Here is a 17,152-nt window from a genome sequence, read left to right on the forward strand (position 1 = left end):
CCGGCCGGGCTGCTTCCGCTCTGGTAAGCCTCTCGGTACCCGCGCTGGTTCCAGGGGCAAGTTCCACAGCACCGCCCTGGGTGGGCGGGGCCTCGACCGCCCCCATGCTGCGCCCTGGCGTGCTTCTGGTCCTTGGTTGCGGCCGTTAGGGCATTCTGGAGAGCAAATGAGCCAAAAGAGGAAGTTTTCAAGTAATGATTTGCCTGTCTGTGACCTCAAGAGACTGTATGCCCAACGCCTCTGTCGTTAGTTTTGGCGCATGCACTTGATACCTTGTCTTACCGGAGATCTGGCTTTGTTCTTCCTAACCCTCATTTACCCGCCGTTCTCATGCTACGATTTGGGGGAGAAAGGAATGCAGCTGCTGTAGCACCCCTTAAATGTAGCATCTGAAAGAGGGCTAGTTGAAGAAGCCACTGGAAAGCACAAACGTTTTCTTCTAGTCTGGCAAGATCTTCCTTTGGACAGCGGCCCAGGTTTTCGTTATTTATTTATTTATTTGGGTCATAAATGTGGAATTGAAGTTGAAATGCAAGTAATGGGAACGCGAGGTTAAGCAGTCTTAATTGGTAAGGAACAAGACCACTGTTGGTGGTGGATGGATACAGGAGAGTAATTTTAAGTAGGTGAAGGAGCTCCTGGGGAACGGGTGGCTTTTCAAACGGTAAAATTCTGCACACTGTGCCCCTCAGGGTACAACACGTAGTGAATATAAAATTTGAAGCATTCTGTTTTGGTTTTTGGATTTTGGTTTTTCGAGACAGGGTTTCTCTGGGTAGCCTTGGCTGTCCTGGACTCACTTTGTAGCTTCGAACTCACAGCGATCCGCCTGCCTCTACCTCTCGAGTGCTGGGATTAAAGGCTTGTGCCACCACGCCCAGCTCTCGAAGAATATAATTAAACTATTTTCCCCTAGATTAAAAGAAAAGTGTGTCCAAAATAGGGTTTTTCTTTTTTTTTCCTCCCTTATTAATTTATTCTTGTTACATCTCAATGGTTATCCCATCCCTTGTATCCTCCCATTCTTCCCTCCCTCCCAATTTCCCCTTATTCCCCTCCCCTATGACTGTTCCTGAGGGGAGGGTTTTTCTATATAGACTTAGCTGTCGGGGACTCCCTTTGTAGACGAGGCTGGCCTGGAACTCAGAGAGAACCACTTGTCTCTGCCTCCCAAGTGCTGGGATTAAAGCCCTGCCCAGCTGTTCTCTCTAATATTTGTAACAATTTACTGCTGTAATACTGAAATATTCAGCTCTTTGTTATTCTTTCTAAACGCACTTATATTAAAGCAAAACATCTGAAGAGATTATTCATAAGGAAGTTTGGGTTTTTGGTTTGGTTTTTGGTTTTTTGGTTTTCTGAGACAGGGTTTTTCTGTGTTATCTGAAAGTTTTAATTTCTCAAGTTAATTTTTTTCTTCTTTTAGAAGTGAAACATTTTTTTAAAAGTATAAAGCCAGGTGTGGTGGGGCACATCTTTAGACAGTCACGATCTCTGAATACAAAGTGAGTTGCAGGATACTACACACACACACACACACACACACACACACACACACACACACACACACACACACGGAAGGTGGGGCGGGGAGATGGAGACAGGGACATCCAAAACTGAAACTCACTCGGCCTCTGGAACCCTCGGTACTTTCCAGCTCTAATTCCCAAGTGTACTGATAGGAGCTGCTGTCCCTTTGTTTCCGGTTCAGGTCCATCAGGATTAACTCCTAACCTTTGGGGCACTCAGTCTGAGCCAGGTGAACTGTAACGCCTACAGTTTGCCTGAACAGCCATGGATAAGGAGCTCTCTGTAAGACTGCTAGGAGGGTGCGCTGCTTTAGTATGCAGATGTCTCTAATTTAGGCCTCACACTGGACTCTTCCTTGAAGTTGTATTTTCCCAGTTGCCTCTGTCATAGTAAACAAACATTTCAAAACTCCAAAATAGGCAAAACAAGAATTCCTCATCTTTTTTCTTTCAAGCCGTTCCTTGGCAAAGCATGTCCTCCTCTGCTCCTGAAGTCTTAGCTGGCTCCTTAAAATTCATAGTTGTACTCACCTTATGGTACAATGTGCTCTAATGAAGGCACCAGGCTCTTGGTGTATAAAACCCAGATGTTTTACCAGATCTTGAGCAATGGCACCGAGAAATGGACTCTCCGGTAGCCCACTTACCGTCCCTCATCTTCACACGACCACCACCACCACCGACTAGACATAGCACCTTCATCTTGACTGTGGACTTTACCACTATGGTTTGGCATTCTCATTGTGTGCCAGCAGGGAGCGGAGCTTGCCAGCCTTAATTAGGCCTCGACCCAGGATTTTGGGATCTGCTTGATCAGAGACTTGGAGGCCAAAAAGGCATCCCACATTTTGACCAACTTCCTGCCCTAGTTTCTTGCTCTTGCTAAGCTTCGTTAGCACCTCATTGTCCATGTGGGAGACAGCCAGGGCCTTGGCCTCATGGCAGCGCTGCCAGTTCCCCCAGGATGCACACAGAGAACTTGAGGCAGGGAAGTGGTCTTAGGCCTGGTGGTGCCTGAAGCACGTCTCCTTCTGACATTCTTGAGGTGCATCTGCAGCTCCGCTATTTCCAGGCACCTGTGGCCCTTGTGTTGGTCCTGGGCAGGATTCCCCACACTGCCTGGCTCAGGGCATCGCCAGAGACGTTTGTTGTTCATGGCTGCTCACACCAGGAAAGCAAGAAAACAACAAAACAAACAAACAAACAAACAAAACCCCCTCTATTCACTTCTGTCCTGTCATCCTTACTTGAAATGGCAAGAGAAAAGCCCATAACATTGTTACTGATACAGCTTAACTTGGGCAATGCCTAGCATACGTAAAGTACTCAATAAATATTTGCTGAATGAATGTATTAATTGTTCAGAGCACATTAAGACTGTATCCCTTGGGGCTTGAAGAAATAGCTGAACAGTTGAGAGCACTAGCTCTTCCAGAGGACCTGGTAGCTCACTCCTCAGTACACATGAGGGCAGCTCACCTGTCACTTCAGCCTTCAAGGTATTGGGCCTCCAAGGGCACCCGCACATATGTGACATGTTCGTGTAAATGCACACTTTTTTTTTTTACAAGAGTATTCTTTTCTATTCAAACTTGAATTTAAATTCCATTTGCAACAGTTCTCAGATATGTGACCTAATACAAGCTGGATTCTCTTGCTAACTTTGCATAGCCAGATCCACTTTATGGGGGTTAAGAATGAATAAGAGAAGTAGTAAGCAAGGTCCCTAGCCTATAATGAGGACTGTTAGGACTGCCGCTTCCCTGGTGTGTTATTGAATGCTGCTCATCATTCCTAAAAAACAACTCTCCTGCTTTTTATTCTTTCTCCCACTGTTCAGATTTGGAGCCCTTTTGGTCTACCCTGGGACAATAGTTTCTTGCTGATCCATCGATTATAATTATCAATTTTTTTAAAGTTTTTTTTTTTTTTTGAGACAGGGTTTCTCTGTGTATCCTTGGCTGTCCTGGAGTTGCTTTGTAGACCAGGCTGGCCTCCAACTCACAGCTGATCCACCTGCCGCCTGCCTCTGCCTCCCGAGTGCTGGGATTAAAGGCATGAGCCACTAGGCCCAGCTCAATTTTTTTTTTTTAAGAGCAACATCTCAAGTTGCTTCTCTGCCTAGATTCCTTTGGGATCCCCAATGTCTTCTGAATGAAGCTTAACATGTAGGTTAGGGCCCAGGGCTGTTAACGAGCTGGCCTCTTCTGCCTCATCCTCCATCGCCTGGTCACCCCTCAGGCTCCACCTTACTGTGACGACCACCCGTGCCCATCTCCTCCCATCGAAGCCCAGCTCTACCAGTTTGTCTCTTTACTTTTCATGCCCACTGTATAGAATTCATATTTTTATTGGCTTGAATTCTCAAAAATATTATTCCAAAAAGCATAGAAGAGAGTGTATTTAACCCTAGTCAGCTCACAATAGAGATCATGGATGACTAGAGTAATTAACTCATATTTTGGATGCTTAATGGACTGCCAGTAAACGCTGGGCAAAGGAAAGCAGAGGAACTTGGACTTTTAAGAATTAGAACTGAAGCTGGGCACGGCCTTTAATCCCAGCACTCGGGAGGCAGAGGCAGGCGGATCACTGTGAGTTGGAGGCCAGCCTGGTCTACAAAGTGAGTCCAGGACAGTCAAGGCTACACAGAGAAACCCTGTCTCAAAAAACAAAACAAATCAAACAAAACAGAGTTAGAACAGAGCTTCTCTGAAGTCCCCTGGCATCTGCTTAATGCTGTGTCTGTGGTTAGAAACGAACAAGATAGGAGCTCCAGGGGTTCTGTGTTCAGGACCACCGGCAATTGTGCCACGCGTGCTGAGTCAGTGCTCTGTAGGGAGCCGTCTTCTGCGCAGGCTTTGTGTGCTTGGCAGTTTTTGACATCTTGGTCCTTTGACCATCCTCAGAGCCGCTTGCTACCACCACTGCACAGTTACACAAGGGGTCTCCTTGGCCCTTGGACGTGCTGTCATCTCCTCCCTGCTTCCAGCAAAGCCTGCTTATTTACTGTTGACAGTGCCGAGGATTGAACCTAGGCTCTGACACATGCTAGGTGAACATCCGACCCCTGAACCTCACCTCCAGTCCAAGCAGGCCATCTGTGAGCGAAATATTGGCAGCTGTTTGGTTTAACTACAGAGCTGTATGTCTAGGCTTCCCCAGTTTGGAAGAGGGGGGCTGGGTGTCTCTCTATCCTCACTACCCCTGGAACAGGAATTGCCTCATCATAGTCCAATAAATGACTGTCACACTAAATTGAAAGGTAACAACAGAGAAATGTTTTCATAACCGTAATCTTTTGCTTCCCTTATAGACATTACCTTGTAATGATGGGATGTTTCAAAACACACGCCCTACAGGCCAGGCAGTTTCACAGATTCAAACAAATTTTGATCTCCAGTGGGGTGGCTGGGTTTTTTGTTTGTTTGTTGTTGTTGTTGTTTTTGAGACAGGGTTTCTCTGTGTTAGCCATTGTAGACCAAGCTGGCCTCCAACTCACAGTGGTCCTCTGGCCTCTGCCTCCTGAGTGCTGGGATGGTATATTTTAAAGGTGTTTTGCCGGGCAGTGGCGGTGCATGCCTTTGATCTCAGCACTCGGGAGGCAGAGGCAGGCAGATTGCTGTGAGTTCGAGGCCAGCCTGGTCTACAGAGCAAGTCCAGGACAGCCAAGGCTACACAGAGAAACCCTGTCTCCAAAAAAAAAAAAAAAAAAGAGTTGTTTAGTATACCTCCTTGAAGGAGTCAGCTTAGTTTCCAGTAGTTGTAAAGCAGCGGGTCCATCTTGTAGTGAGCACCAGACCGTTCAGAGAATTGTACGTCCTTACCAGTGGGCTGCTTGTGTTTATTTCTCTTTATTCGAAGAGACTTGTGACTAAATGAGAAATCCACATTTGAGATTTTTCCACACAGTCAAATGAATTCCTCTGGGAAATCTTTCAGAAAGATGAAACTTTGCTGATTCCATTGCGAAGGGAAATCCCCTGGAAGCAGGCTTCATGATGCATGCCCTGGGCAGCAGCTAACCCACTCAGCCCAGTGGACTTCCCCTGGCTCGGGGAGGTGTCACCCAAGTCTGGGCAGCAACCCTCCCGCAGCTTTAGCACAAGCCTACGGGGCAGAGCTGCCATCTGTATGGAAAGTTTGTCCTTCCTCTCTCGGTGGCCACCAAGTCAGACTTTTTGAAATGACTTTCTGGGTTTTTGAAAATTTTTAGAAATGACTTGACATCTCGTGAGTCTTGGAAAACTTTCTGTGGGGCCTCTGTTTGGCCAGGCCCACGCTCTCCCCGGGGATAGAAGAAGGTGGAAGGTAGGGGTTACCCACAAGGCGAAGGTACAAAGTGGCAGTGTAGCTTTCACAGTGGCATGCTGGGTCACATGGTGTTCAAAGGCCATGTAAGAATTCTGCCCTTATTGGGGCTATAGCTCAGTGAAGACTGATTTGTCTAATATGGGCAAGGCCCCAATTAGGGCAAGGCCATCCCCACCACCACCCTCACTCTTTCCTATCCCCCCCCCAAAAAAAGTCCATAACTTAAAATGCTCTCCTGGTAGTTTCACTGAGGCAATGAATAGGAAAAAATGAGGTCTGTGGTTCCTCGTGATATTAGCAGGTGTTAAAACCCAACACCTTGTGAATTCAAATATACAGCAGTAAAGAATCTTGGGAGAATTGGGATTCCTCACTGTGAAGGAGCCCTTAGAGGCAGCTGCAGCCAGGCCAGAGCTGCGGGTACAAGAGCCCTGCGTGAACAGTGAGGAGGAGGCGGACTCCGCCCAGCTCTCAGCCAACCCTCCCCAGAAGATTGCCCAAAGACAAGAATCTATCTGAATCTTCCCATTCAGAAAAAAAATCCCTCCCTGGCTCATGTGTGTCCAGCAGTTCTTCCTGAACCAAATAGCTATGTCTGGATAGCTAGCAGTCCAGTAATCCTGAATAAGTATTGCAAGGGAGAAAAGACAATTTATCTGTACTCTAGTTCTACATACAGTCTATGAACAAAGGAGAAGGACAAATGAGACACCAAATGCTGGCTGGGATGTACTTTCTGAAACATACGTTAACTTCATGCTAAATCATGTGAATCAATGTTTTGCCTGCATGTATGTCTGTGAACTACATAGGAGGCCTGAAGTCATCAGAGGGTTATGAACTGATGTGTGAGTGCTGGGAATCGAACCCAGGACCTCTAGAAGAGCAAGCAGATAGTGTTCTTAACAGCTGAGCCATCTCTCCAGTTCCAACTTCATTATATTTTTATTCATAAAGCCTTCAATTCCCTACCTCACAGTATTCTAATGAAGCAGTGCCCCCCAGTTCCCCTTGTCCACGATGTCCAGACCAAGGCGGGCACAGAACCGAGTCTACCAACACAGCAGGCACACAAGTATTGTTATATCCCTTCTGTCTGTTCCCTTCCTTACCAGTCAGTGTAACTGTGCCTGGCTTCTCTCAGCAATTACCAACAACAAGAAAGTGCTGTTCTTTGATTTGAAGGGGAATAGGCGTGTATTGGTTTGATCCTGAGGGCATTTACTTATAACCAGCCGCTGTCCCCATCTACACAGCCGAGACCTCCAGCTTTGCAACTTGCCCTTGATTTTTAGCTATTACGTCACTGAAACCGTCTCAGACTTTTGATGTTTCTCTTGTTTTCACCAAACTGCCTTAAATGAAGACCTGGTGCTCAGCTGCAGTTTCTGGAAGCCAAGGAGACTGTGAATTCCCTACAAAGTCTCACAGGTCTCCTGAGATGCTGGAAGGCACCAGCTGGCTTAGTCTTAACTGTTGGTGGATTGTGACCCACTGCTTCCCCTTAGGCATGCTGACGCCAGAAGCCTTTCAGAGCTTGAGAGAACAGAACAGTTCTGTGAAAAGCAAGCCAGGGAAGACAGAGACACAGTCCTGAGCCATAAGCACGCTCAAGCTCTGCTTGGAGTATCGGAAACATCGGAAACAGGGTTTAAATCTGAGCCTTACCACAGGCTACCAACTGACCACAATTGCAGTTTCTTCTCTCACATGGAGCATTTTGTCTCTACTTTAAAGGCAGAGTAAAGATCAACTTGACTACTACAGTAAAAATAATGCCAACTACTGCTAGATTGAAGCCTAGCTTCTCTTCTTGGAAAAGGGACTAGTGAACACTGGTGAGCCAGTGTGTTCAATTAGTAAAGAGTGAAGCCAAGAACTGCACAGGCCTGAGCATACTTGGTATTCAGAAGTGAAAGTCTTCCTACTTAGAAAGTAGCCAGTGCTTGGCCACCCCGCCCCACACCATTCCTCAGACCAGTGAGTGGGCCGTTGTGGAACCGCAAACATCAGTCTGTTATTGAGACTGTCATGGCTGCCATTGGGTTCTTGTATCTTGGGGTCTTTTAGAATTTCCCTTGTTCATCCCAGACCTTACTTCCTGACTGGGGGATGTGGGTGGGGGACCACTAGGAGAGTCAAGAACAGAGAGGAAATAAGATTCAGCGGCCCTCCTTTCAGCCCAGAGACACTTCCTCTTCTTTGAGGTTTCCAAATTGGCTTCCTCTAATTCCTATTTCCTTACCACAAAAGTGACTTCGCTGATGCTCAAAAGGCCATATCCTCGTGGGGTAATTGGAGAGAGGGAGGGGGAGAATGCAAATGAATGAGGTTTCTGATCATTAAACAAGTATTTTCTTTTTTGAGACAGGGTTTCTCTGTGTAGCCTTGAGTATCCTGGACTCGCTCTGTAGACCAGGCTGGCCTAGAACTCACAGCAATCCGCCTGCCTCTGCCTCCCGAGTGCTGGGTTTAAAAGCGTGGGCCACCACGCCTGGCTCTTAAACAAATATTTTTATTCATTGATTTAGAAACAAGGCTGTGGGGCTAGAGAGATGGCTCAGAGTTTAAGAGCACTGACTGTCCTTCCAGGGGTCCTGAGTTCAATTCCCAGCAACCACATGGTGGCTCACAACCATCTGTAATGAGATCTGGTTCCCTCTTATGGTCTGTAGGCAGAACACTATAAACAGAGTCTCATGCAGGCAAGGCTGGCTTCATATTTGATGTAGATGAGGCTGGCCGTGAACTCATGATTCTCCTGTCTCTATCTACCAAGTGCTGTGATTAACAGGGATGTGCCAACACGCCAGGCCCTAAGAGGCTATTATTTCTTGATCAGTGAGACATCAGACACCACAGACTTAGTTTCTGTCCAGCCACTCACATACATAGTGCCAAGGAGTAGGGGGAATTCAAAGGAGAAGTGGGCATGACAGGTAAAAATTAGGGAAGCATTTTCAAACAACTTCTCCAAAGCAGCTCAAGAACTCTAACTGAACCACCTCTATGGGCAAGAAGCTGGCCTCACTGTACTGGGAGACACACAGATGAACCACAGGCTCCTCCCTAGAGTGAGGGCTCGGTGGGGGGAGATGAAGGATGAATGAAATGGAGGCTAATATGAGGCAGTTGGCAATACAGAGCAGTGCAGGCAGGGGAGGAAATGAGTTTATATGCAGATGAACCAGAGCCTGTCCTTCTAGAGGGCAGACTTGGGAGAACCAGGACTCTAACAGGTGTGTCAGATGTCCAAACACACACACACACACACACACACACACACACACACACACACACACACACGTACGTCAAGGAACAAGATCCCAGATGCTAAGATAAGGAGTTTATGCTCTAGGTAGAAGGCAATAGGGAGACCTTGAACTTTCTTGGGTTTTGTTGTTTTTGAAACAGCATCACACAGTAGCCCAAGCTAGCCTCAAGCTTGCTGTGTCGGCAATGGCCTTAAACTCTTGATTACAGGCATTCACCACCACAGTTGGCTTTTTTGTTTGCTTGCTTGTTGGAGACATGGTCTCAAATGGGCAGTGACGAGAATGACCCTGAACTTCCTGCTCCTTCTACTTCTGAGTGCTACGGTCACAGGTGTGTGCAATCATATCTGGTTGTGCGGTGTTGGGGCTTGCACACAGGACTCTGTGCGTGCTAGGCCGAGCTACAGCTGCAGCCCAGCTCTCTGATGTCTTTGAGCACGCAGAGTTGCATGACCAGGATTATGCTTTGGACAGATAAATGAGGTAGTAGGACTTAGGGTGAACAATCACTGGGCAGATGAATCAGGCGGCCATTGTCAACACGCTAAGTGAAGACTTTATGAGGGCCTAAAGTTCAGAAAGCAGAGCAACACCATCTTCCAGATGCTAGCTTCCCACGCCATTGTTAGTCACAAGCAGGGTCATTTGTAATAGGCCCAAACTGGAAACTAGCCAAATGCTCATCAATATGGAGTGGGAAGTAGGGAAAAAGGCAGAAGGGTGTTTCTGGAGCAAGTGTGAGACGGACTGTAACAGGACTGATGATTTTTGCTCTCCCACCCCTCCTTGCAGTTTTTCTCTTTCTAGTTGATATCTCTCAGCAGTTCTCAACTTGTTAAGGCTTGACCCCTTTGCGGGGGTGGGGGGGTGAGGGGGGAGGTGGGGGGGGTGGGTACATATCATATATCCTTCATGTCAGATATTTACACTCTTTTTATTTAATTTTAATTTATGTGCATTGGTGTGAGGGTGTCAGATCTTGGAGTTACAGACAGTTGTGAGTTGTCATGTGGGTGCTGGGAATTGAACCCGGGTCCTTTAGAAGAGCAGACGATGCTCTTAATCACTGAGCCAACTTTCCAGCCCTACATTATTTTTATAACAGTAGCAAAATTACAGTTATGAGGTAGTAATGAAATACTTTTATGGTTGGGAGTCACCACAACATGAGGAACTGTATTAAAGGGCCGCAAGATCAGAAAGGGTGAGACTCACTGCTCTGGAAGGTTCCATTACATCTTTGCTCCCCTTAGATAACACACAATCCTAGGGTGCACTACAAAAGTAACTGCAATTCAGAAGTTAGAGTGTACACACACACACACACACACACACACACACACACACACACACACAATTAAAACAAAAACAAAACTTGGAAATCCTGAGCTAGAGAGATGGTTCAGTAGGCAAAAGTGCTTGCTACCAAGCCTGATGACTTGTGTTCAATCCCTGAAACCTGTTAGTTCACAAGCAGATCCACTAGCCTGCCTCTATGTTGCTTAGCAACCTCTGACATCATCACCTGCCATTGGGTGTGTGCCATTCACCCTTCAGCTGCACAGCAGATATAAAAGCGCCAACCTGCCACCTTGTCTCTCTTTCTCTCTCTTGCATTCTCTCCATCTCGGTCTCTCTCCCCCTCCCTGTTTCTCAGGCTTCCCCCTTCCATATTTCTCTCTCCCACTGTCTCTTTGTCTCCTCAAGCCTCAGTTCCTCTCTCCTTTCCTTCCTTGAAATAAATCTCTCCATATCATATCTGCTGTCTGTTTATGTATTTTTAATGATAACAAAACCACCTACTCCCAAAAGTTTGACTGTCTTCCATATGTGCAAGAGTTCACAAGTAACCAAGTAAATGAATATAAAAGAAAAAGTTTGAAACCCTGAAACTAGGACTGTTTTAAGTAATCAGAAAAAGATCTGAGGGCTGGAAAGATGGCTTGGCAGTTAAGAGCATTTGCTTCTCTTTCAGGGGATCCAATTTGCAAGGTCTCAGCACCCATGTTGGCCTCCTCACAGCTGCTTGTAACCAGCTCCAGAGGATTGAGGGTTCTCTTCTGGCCTCTGTGGGGCACCTGCATACACGTGGCACATGTGCTCATAAACACACAAATTCTTCTTATCCCACTATCTGGGAGGCAGAGGCAGAGAAATCACAAGACCACAGAGTGGTCTGAGGCAAGACTGGACAACAAGAGAGCCTGCTTAAAAAACAAAAATCTCCCAGCATTCAGGAGGCAGAAGGCAGGTGGATCGCTGTGAGTTCAAGGCCAGCTTGGTCTATAAAGTGAGTCCAGGACAGCCAGGGCTACACAGAGAAACCCTGTCTTGAAAAAAAAAAAAGTCAAAGATAGGCGAGGGGGGGGGGCCATTGCACAGCAGGGGGAAATCACTACTGTAAGAGGTTGAGACACTGTGGTGATTCTAGAAGTGAAAGAAAAATATTCTTTTGACATTTGCAGAGCACAAAGAGTTCAATAAACGATTTTCTTGTATAAACTTCCCTTTGTGCCTTGATTAACAGCAACAAAAGCTGCATGGTTTGCTCTGAAAAACAAAAGGCTCTTTATGCCCTTTAGAAGTTCTCTTCACAGGCTTGGCCTGGCCAGGGTTTTCTTTATGAGCTGCAGATCAGAGGGCCTGACTTGGAAAGGACCCGGCTTATGAAGGATGTGACCACTCCTGCAGGGACAGACTAATTGCCAAAGGATGTGGCCTTTTACTTAAGAAAGTTTCTGGGAACAGTTTCTTCTAGACTCGAGCAAGCCCTGAGTAGGAGTTTGATAATGTAGCTACAAGAGAGCATGCTACACTATGTGGAATGCCCTAGTTTAAGTCAGGAAACTGTTTGTTTGTTTTGAGACAGGGTCTCCTGTAGCTCAGGCTACCTCAAAGTAGCTAAGTAGTTAAAGATGGCCTGAGTTGTCTTCCTCCAGCTCTGAAAAAGAGTTATAGGCATGGGCCATTATATCTGATTCCCAGTTGACTCCTTCTATGATTTTACATTTTTATGAGTATATAATAATGTATTTGGAGAACAGCTGGGTGGTGGTGGCATCATTCTCTTTTAATCCCAGCACTCAGGAGGTAGAGGCAGGCAGATGTCTTAGTTTGAGGCCAGCCTGGTCTACAGAGCAAGTTCCAGGACAGCTAGAGCTACTCAGAAACTCTGTCTCAAAAAACCAAATAATGATGATGATGATGATAAAATAATAATAATAATAATAATAATAATAATAATAATAATAATAATAAATAATAATAATAAATAATAATAAAGTATATGAAGAAAACATGGCAGAAGACTGTTAGAACAAGGAAAATGGGCATATATGTACATAAAATTGGGTAAACATGTATGCTAACTTCATTTACATAGTGAGTTCTAAGCTATAGAATGGAGACCCTCTAAAAGAAAAGGAACCTTGAATTCTAGGGCAAGGTCACTAAAGAAGAAAGTCTAAGAATGATTTCTTTCTTTGCAACGATCCACTGATAAAGATTTTATGCAACAAGTGACACGAGATACTTACTTTTCCGGAGACTGGCCATATCCACCCCCCAAAAAAGCTGTTCCTCAGAGGTGGATGCTCTGTCCCATCCTGCCCCCTCCCCAGCCCAGGACTCTACTGTGTCCCAGAAAAGCCAAATGGACAGAACTGTCGGGGATTCCATTGGCACATAGTGGACACAGACATTCTGTTCTTATGTAGTCACAGACGGGCCAAGATGCCAAGAATCAGATGCCAGCTGAACTTGATCCCTAATAGTGTTCTGCTCAGTTGGGAGTGATGAGGTTGTCTGACCAGACCTCTTGAATTTATTTCTCTAACATATTAGAGATTCAAGTTGCTACCAGTGACTTCTCAGGCATTTGCAATTGGAGTAGATTTTAAATAGCACCAAAAAGATGCCTGGCATATTCACCTCAGCTGAAAAGGTCTCTTCTTGCCAGAGTTACCAAAAAAATCTTTCAGATGTTACTGGTATTTACAGTTATCGTTTGTGTGTGCATGAACGTTCATGTTGGGGTATGTGTCCATGGGTAGGCCAGAGGACAACCTCCAGCACTGTTCCTCACAAGCCATCCACTTGGAATTTTCAGACAGGCTCTTCGGACGGTCTAAAGCTCGCCTGATAGGCGGGCTGACCAGTGAGCCTGTCTTGGTTGGCTCCCTCGTGTGCTGTCTTTATGAGCATATGCCCCTACTCTTAGCCTTTTCATGTGAGTACTGGGGACCAGATTCAGGTCCTCATGCTGGGGCAGCACTTTACCAACTGAGCCATCTCCCCAGCCCTTCTTATGGTACATTAATAATTCAATCTAGGTGGGCATGGCAGCTCATGCCTGCAACCTAGCACTTGGGACCTCAGGCAGATGGATGGTTGCAAGTTCCTGATCAAACAGGTATACATTGCAGGACCATTGGCTGATACCCCCGAACACCCACCACCACCTAAAATCCTTTACACATGTGTGGTGGCTCACATTTTTTTTTTTTTGAGACAGGGTTTCTCTGTATAGCCTTGGCTGTCCTAGACTCGTTTTGTAGACCAGGCTGGCCTCAAACTCACAGTGACCCACCTGCCTCTGCCTCCCGAGTGCTGGGATTAAAGGGATGTGCCACCACGCCCGGCTGGTGGCTCACAGTCTTTCATCCTAGTACTTGGGAGGGGGAGGCAGGCAGATGTGTGAGGTAGAGGCCAGCATGCTCTACATAGTGAGTTCTAGGCCAGCCAGGGCTATAAAGTGAGACCCTGCCTTAAACAAAACTGAGTTGTGTGTGTAGTAGGATTTCTGCAGACTCCTGTCAGGCCAAATACTGCCAACAACACACAGGCTTGAGAGAGCTCCAGGACATCCTGAAATTAGACATTCTGTCTTGTGCTTGGCTCTGTTTATTCACTGGTGTTCTTGTCTCTGGTGTTTTCTTTCTTCTTTTCTTCTTCTTTTTTTTTTTTTGCGTTTCCTTTCATTCCAACTTTCCCATGGCTTCCTTTAAGTCAGTGCCTCTCAGCCTTCCTGACACTGCGGCCCTTTAACACAGGTCTTCAGGTTGTGGTGACCCCCTCCAACCGTAAAATTATTTTCATTGCTACTTCAGAACTGTAATTTTTCTACTGTATTTGGTTTGTTTCTTCAAGACAGGGTTTCTCTGTGTAACTCTGGCTGTCCTGGAACTCACTCTGTAGATCAGGCTGGCCTTGAACTCAGAGATCCACCGGCCTCTGCCTCCCAAGTTTAAAGGTGTGTGCCGTCACTGCCTGGCTAATTTTGCTACTGTTATGAACCATAATGTAAATATTGGATATACAGGGTATCTGACATGCTACACCCAAAGAGGTCACGTGACCCACAGGTTGCGAACCTCTGCTCTAAGTAGCCCTCTCTGTGGAGCTGCTTATAGACCTAAGTAGTCTGCCTGCCTCTGGCTGGCACATTCGGTCTCCTTTCATGCATCTTCTTGACTTCCTGTCATATTTCTTTTAAAAAGTCTATTACATTTACTTATGATGTGCGCAGGTTCATGCCTTAGCAGCTGTGTGGAGCACAACCTGTGGAAGGGTCTCTCTCTCCAGTATGTGGGGTCCAAGGAGCCAAGTCAGGCAGTGGTCAGGCTTGGTAGCAAATGCCTTTCCCTGCCGACCCATCTCCCTGGCCCTTTCTTATTTTTACTCTCCTCCTGCCTCCAGTATTCCTATTTCTTACTATTCCTTAGTTTATGCAATCCTCAGCTGGCATTGTCAGATTTACCAAATAGAAACACAGGAAGTCAGTTACATTTGAGTTTTAGGATTTCAGAGGCATGTCCCTGCCTGCCATACTTAGTTTAAACTTCCTTCCTTTGGTTTTTGTTTTTTTCAAGACAGAGTTTCTCCGTGTAGCCCTGGCTGTCTTGGACTTGCTTTGTAGACCAGGCTGGCTTCGAACTCACATCGATCCGCCTGTCTCTGCCTCCCGAGTGCCGGGGGTTAAAGGCGTGCACTCCCACACCCGGTTCCATTTTAAGAAGTTAATTTTTCTGAAGTTCAAGTTCTAGTTAAAGTCAAGTATCTTCTCTGGCAACCCTGCCATGGGCTTTAGCTTAGCACGTGTTGCTGAGGACTGAGTCTGACTGCTTAGTCTTGGAAGCAAACCCAAGTGTGATTCCCACCATTACATCATAGCTGCCCACATTCCCATACTCCTGGTCTTGCAGGCCCCTAACACACTTTCAGCCTGTGACAAAGGATGGGTACGATATTAGACAGGAGCTGGGCACAGTAGTGCACACCTTTAATCCCAGCACCCAGGAGGCAGAGACAGGCGGATCGCTGTGAGTTCGAGGCCAGCCTGGTCTACAAAGCAAGTTCCAGGACAGCCAGGACTGTTATACAGATAGGGACCCCACTTAGCTATGAGCCTATTACTTGGACAGATGCCTATATATAACATGCTCCTCCTCTCCATTCCTGCCCTAAAATTAAGCTATGAGGAGCTGGACACAGTGAGGGTTAGTCTCAGATGTTTCGGAAGTCAAGCCAGGATTATTGCTTGAGTGTAGACACTTTAGGCTAGCTTGGGGAACCTAACACAGCCTCCACCTTTATTCCAATTACCAACCAAGGGAAAGTTGTGAATGTAGCAAAACCCCTGCACTCACTTGTCAACTTAAATACTGCTAACAAAAGAGCAAAGGAATACTGAAATAGCACTTTGATTCTGACACGGGGTCTTGCTGTGTAGCCCAGGCTGGCCTTAGACTTGAGATCCTCCTGTGTCTACCTCTTGGGTGCTGGGATCGAAGGCTTGTCACACTGCATTGGGCCTATTCTGTTTCCAAAGCGTATCCCAGCCCCATATACCCTCTTCCATTCCCCAAGGCAGAGGTAATGCCTGTTCAAAGCCTCGTTGGTGCTGTTTGTTTTTTGAGACAGGGTTTCTCTGTGTAATAGCCCTGGCTGTCCTGGTCTCACTTTGTAGACCAGGCTAGCCTCAAACTCACAGAGATCTTCCGATCTCTGCTTCCCAAGTGCAGAGATTAAAGGTATGAGCCACCAAGCCTGGCTCAAAGCCTCAGTGTTTATGCTACTAAAAATACTATCCATCCACAGATTTATTTATTTATTTATACCAGGTCTTGTTATATAGCTCAGCCTAGCATGGAACTTGGAATCCCTGTCTCAGCCTCCAGAATGCTAGGGTGACAGGCATATGCCACCAGGACCAACAGACAATGGCTTCTTAAGCAGTTCTCAGATAGGTGCTTTTAGTCAGTCAGGTGGACAGAGCACAAAAGGGCAATCTAGATGTCTGATTCCATTGTTTTTTTTTTTAGAGACAATGCTCCCTAGGGCCACTGTGGCAGGGTGACATATGTTAAGCAGCTCTAAGGGGTAAGCATATGCCTGTGAAAAGGACAGATGTACCTCAAGCAACTGCAAGTGAAGTTAAGGGTTTTGTTTCTGAACAGCATGAGGTTTATAAACATGACATTTCTCTCCCCCTGTGTTCTGAGTTGGCGGGTCATATAGGATACCGGGGCCCTTGAAGTGAAGTGATATCATTTGTCTGCAATTGCTTCTCATCTCTAAAACCCAACTATTGGCTTTTGGAGTCTGTATGAGTCTGTTTTCTGCTGCTGTGATAAAACATTGCCCACTGGTCTTAGTCCACTGAGACAAGCTACAGCCAAAACTCAAGGCAGGAACCTGGAGGCAGGAGCTGAAACACAAAGCCATGGAGAAACACTCCTTACTGACTTGCTCCTTGTGGCTTGCCAGCTACTGTTCTTTGCATTTTCTCCCCCCCCCCAATATTTAATTTTATTTTATGTGTAGATATTTTGCCTGCATGTATGTCTGTGCACCATGAGTGTGCAATACTCTCAGAGGCCAGAAGAGGGCACTGGATCCCCTAGAACTGGCACTTCAGATAGTTGTTAGCTGCCCTGTGGGTGCTGTGAATAGAATCCAGGTTCTCTGTAAGAGCAAGTGCTCTAGCTGCTGAGCCATCTTTTCAGCTCCCTCAGCCACCTTTCTTACACAACC

Source organism: Acomys minous (genome assembly GCF_964271855.1).
Source record: "Acomys minous genome assembly, chromosome: 8".
Taxonomy (NCBI): Eukaryota; Metazoa; Chordata; class Mammalia; order Rodentia; family Muridae; genus Acomys; species Acomys minous.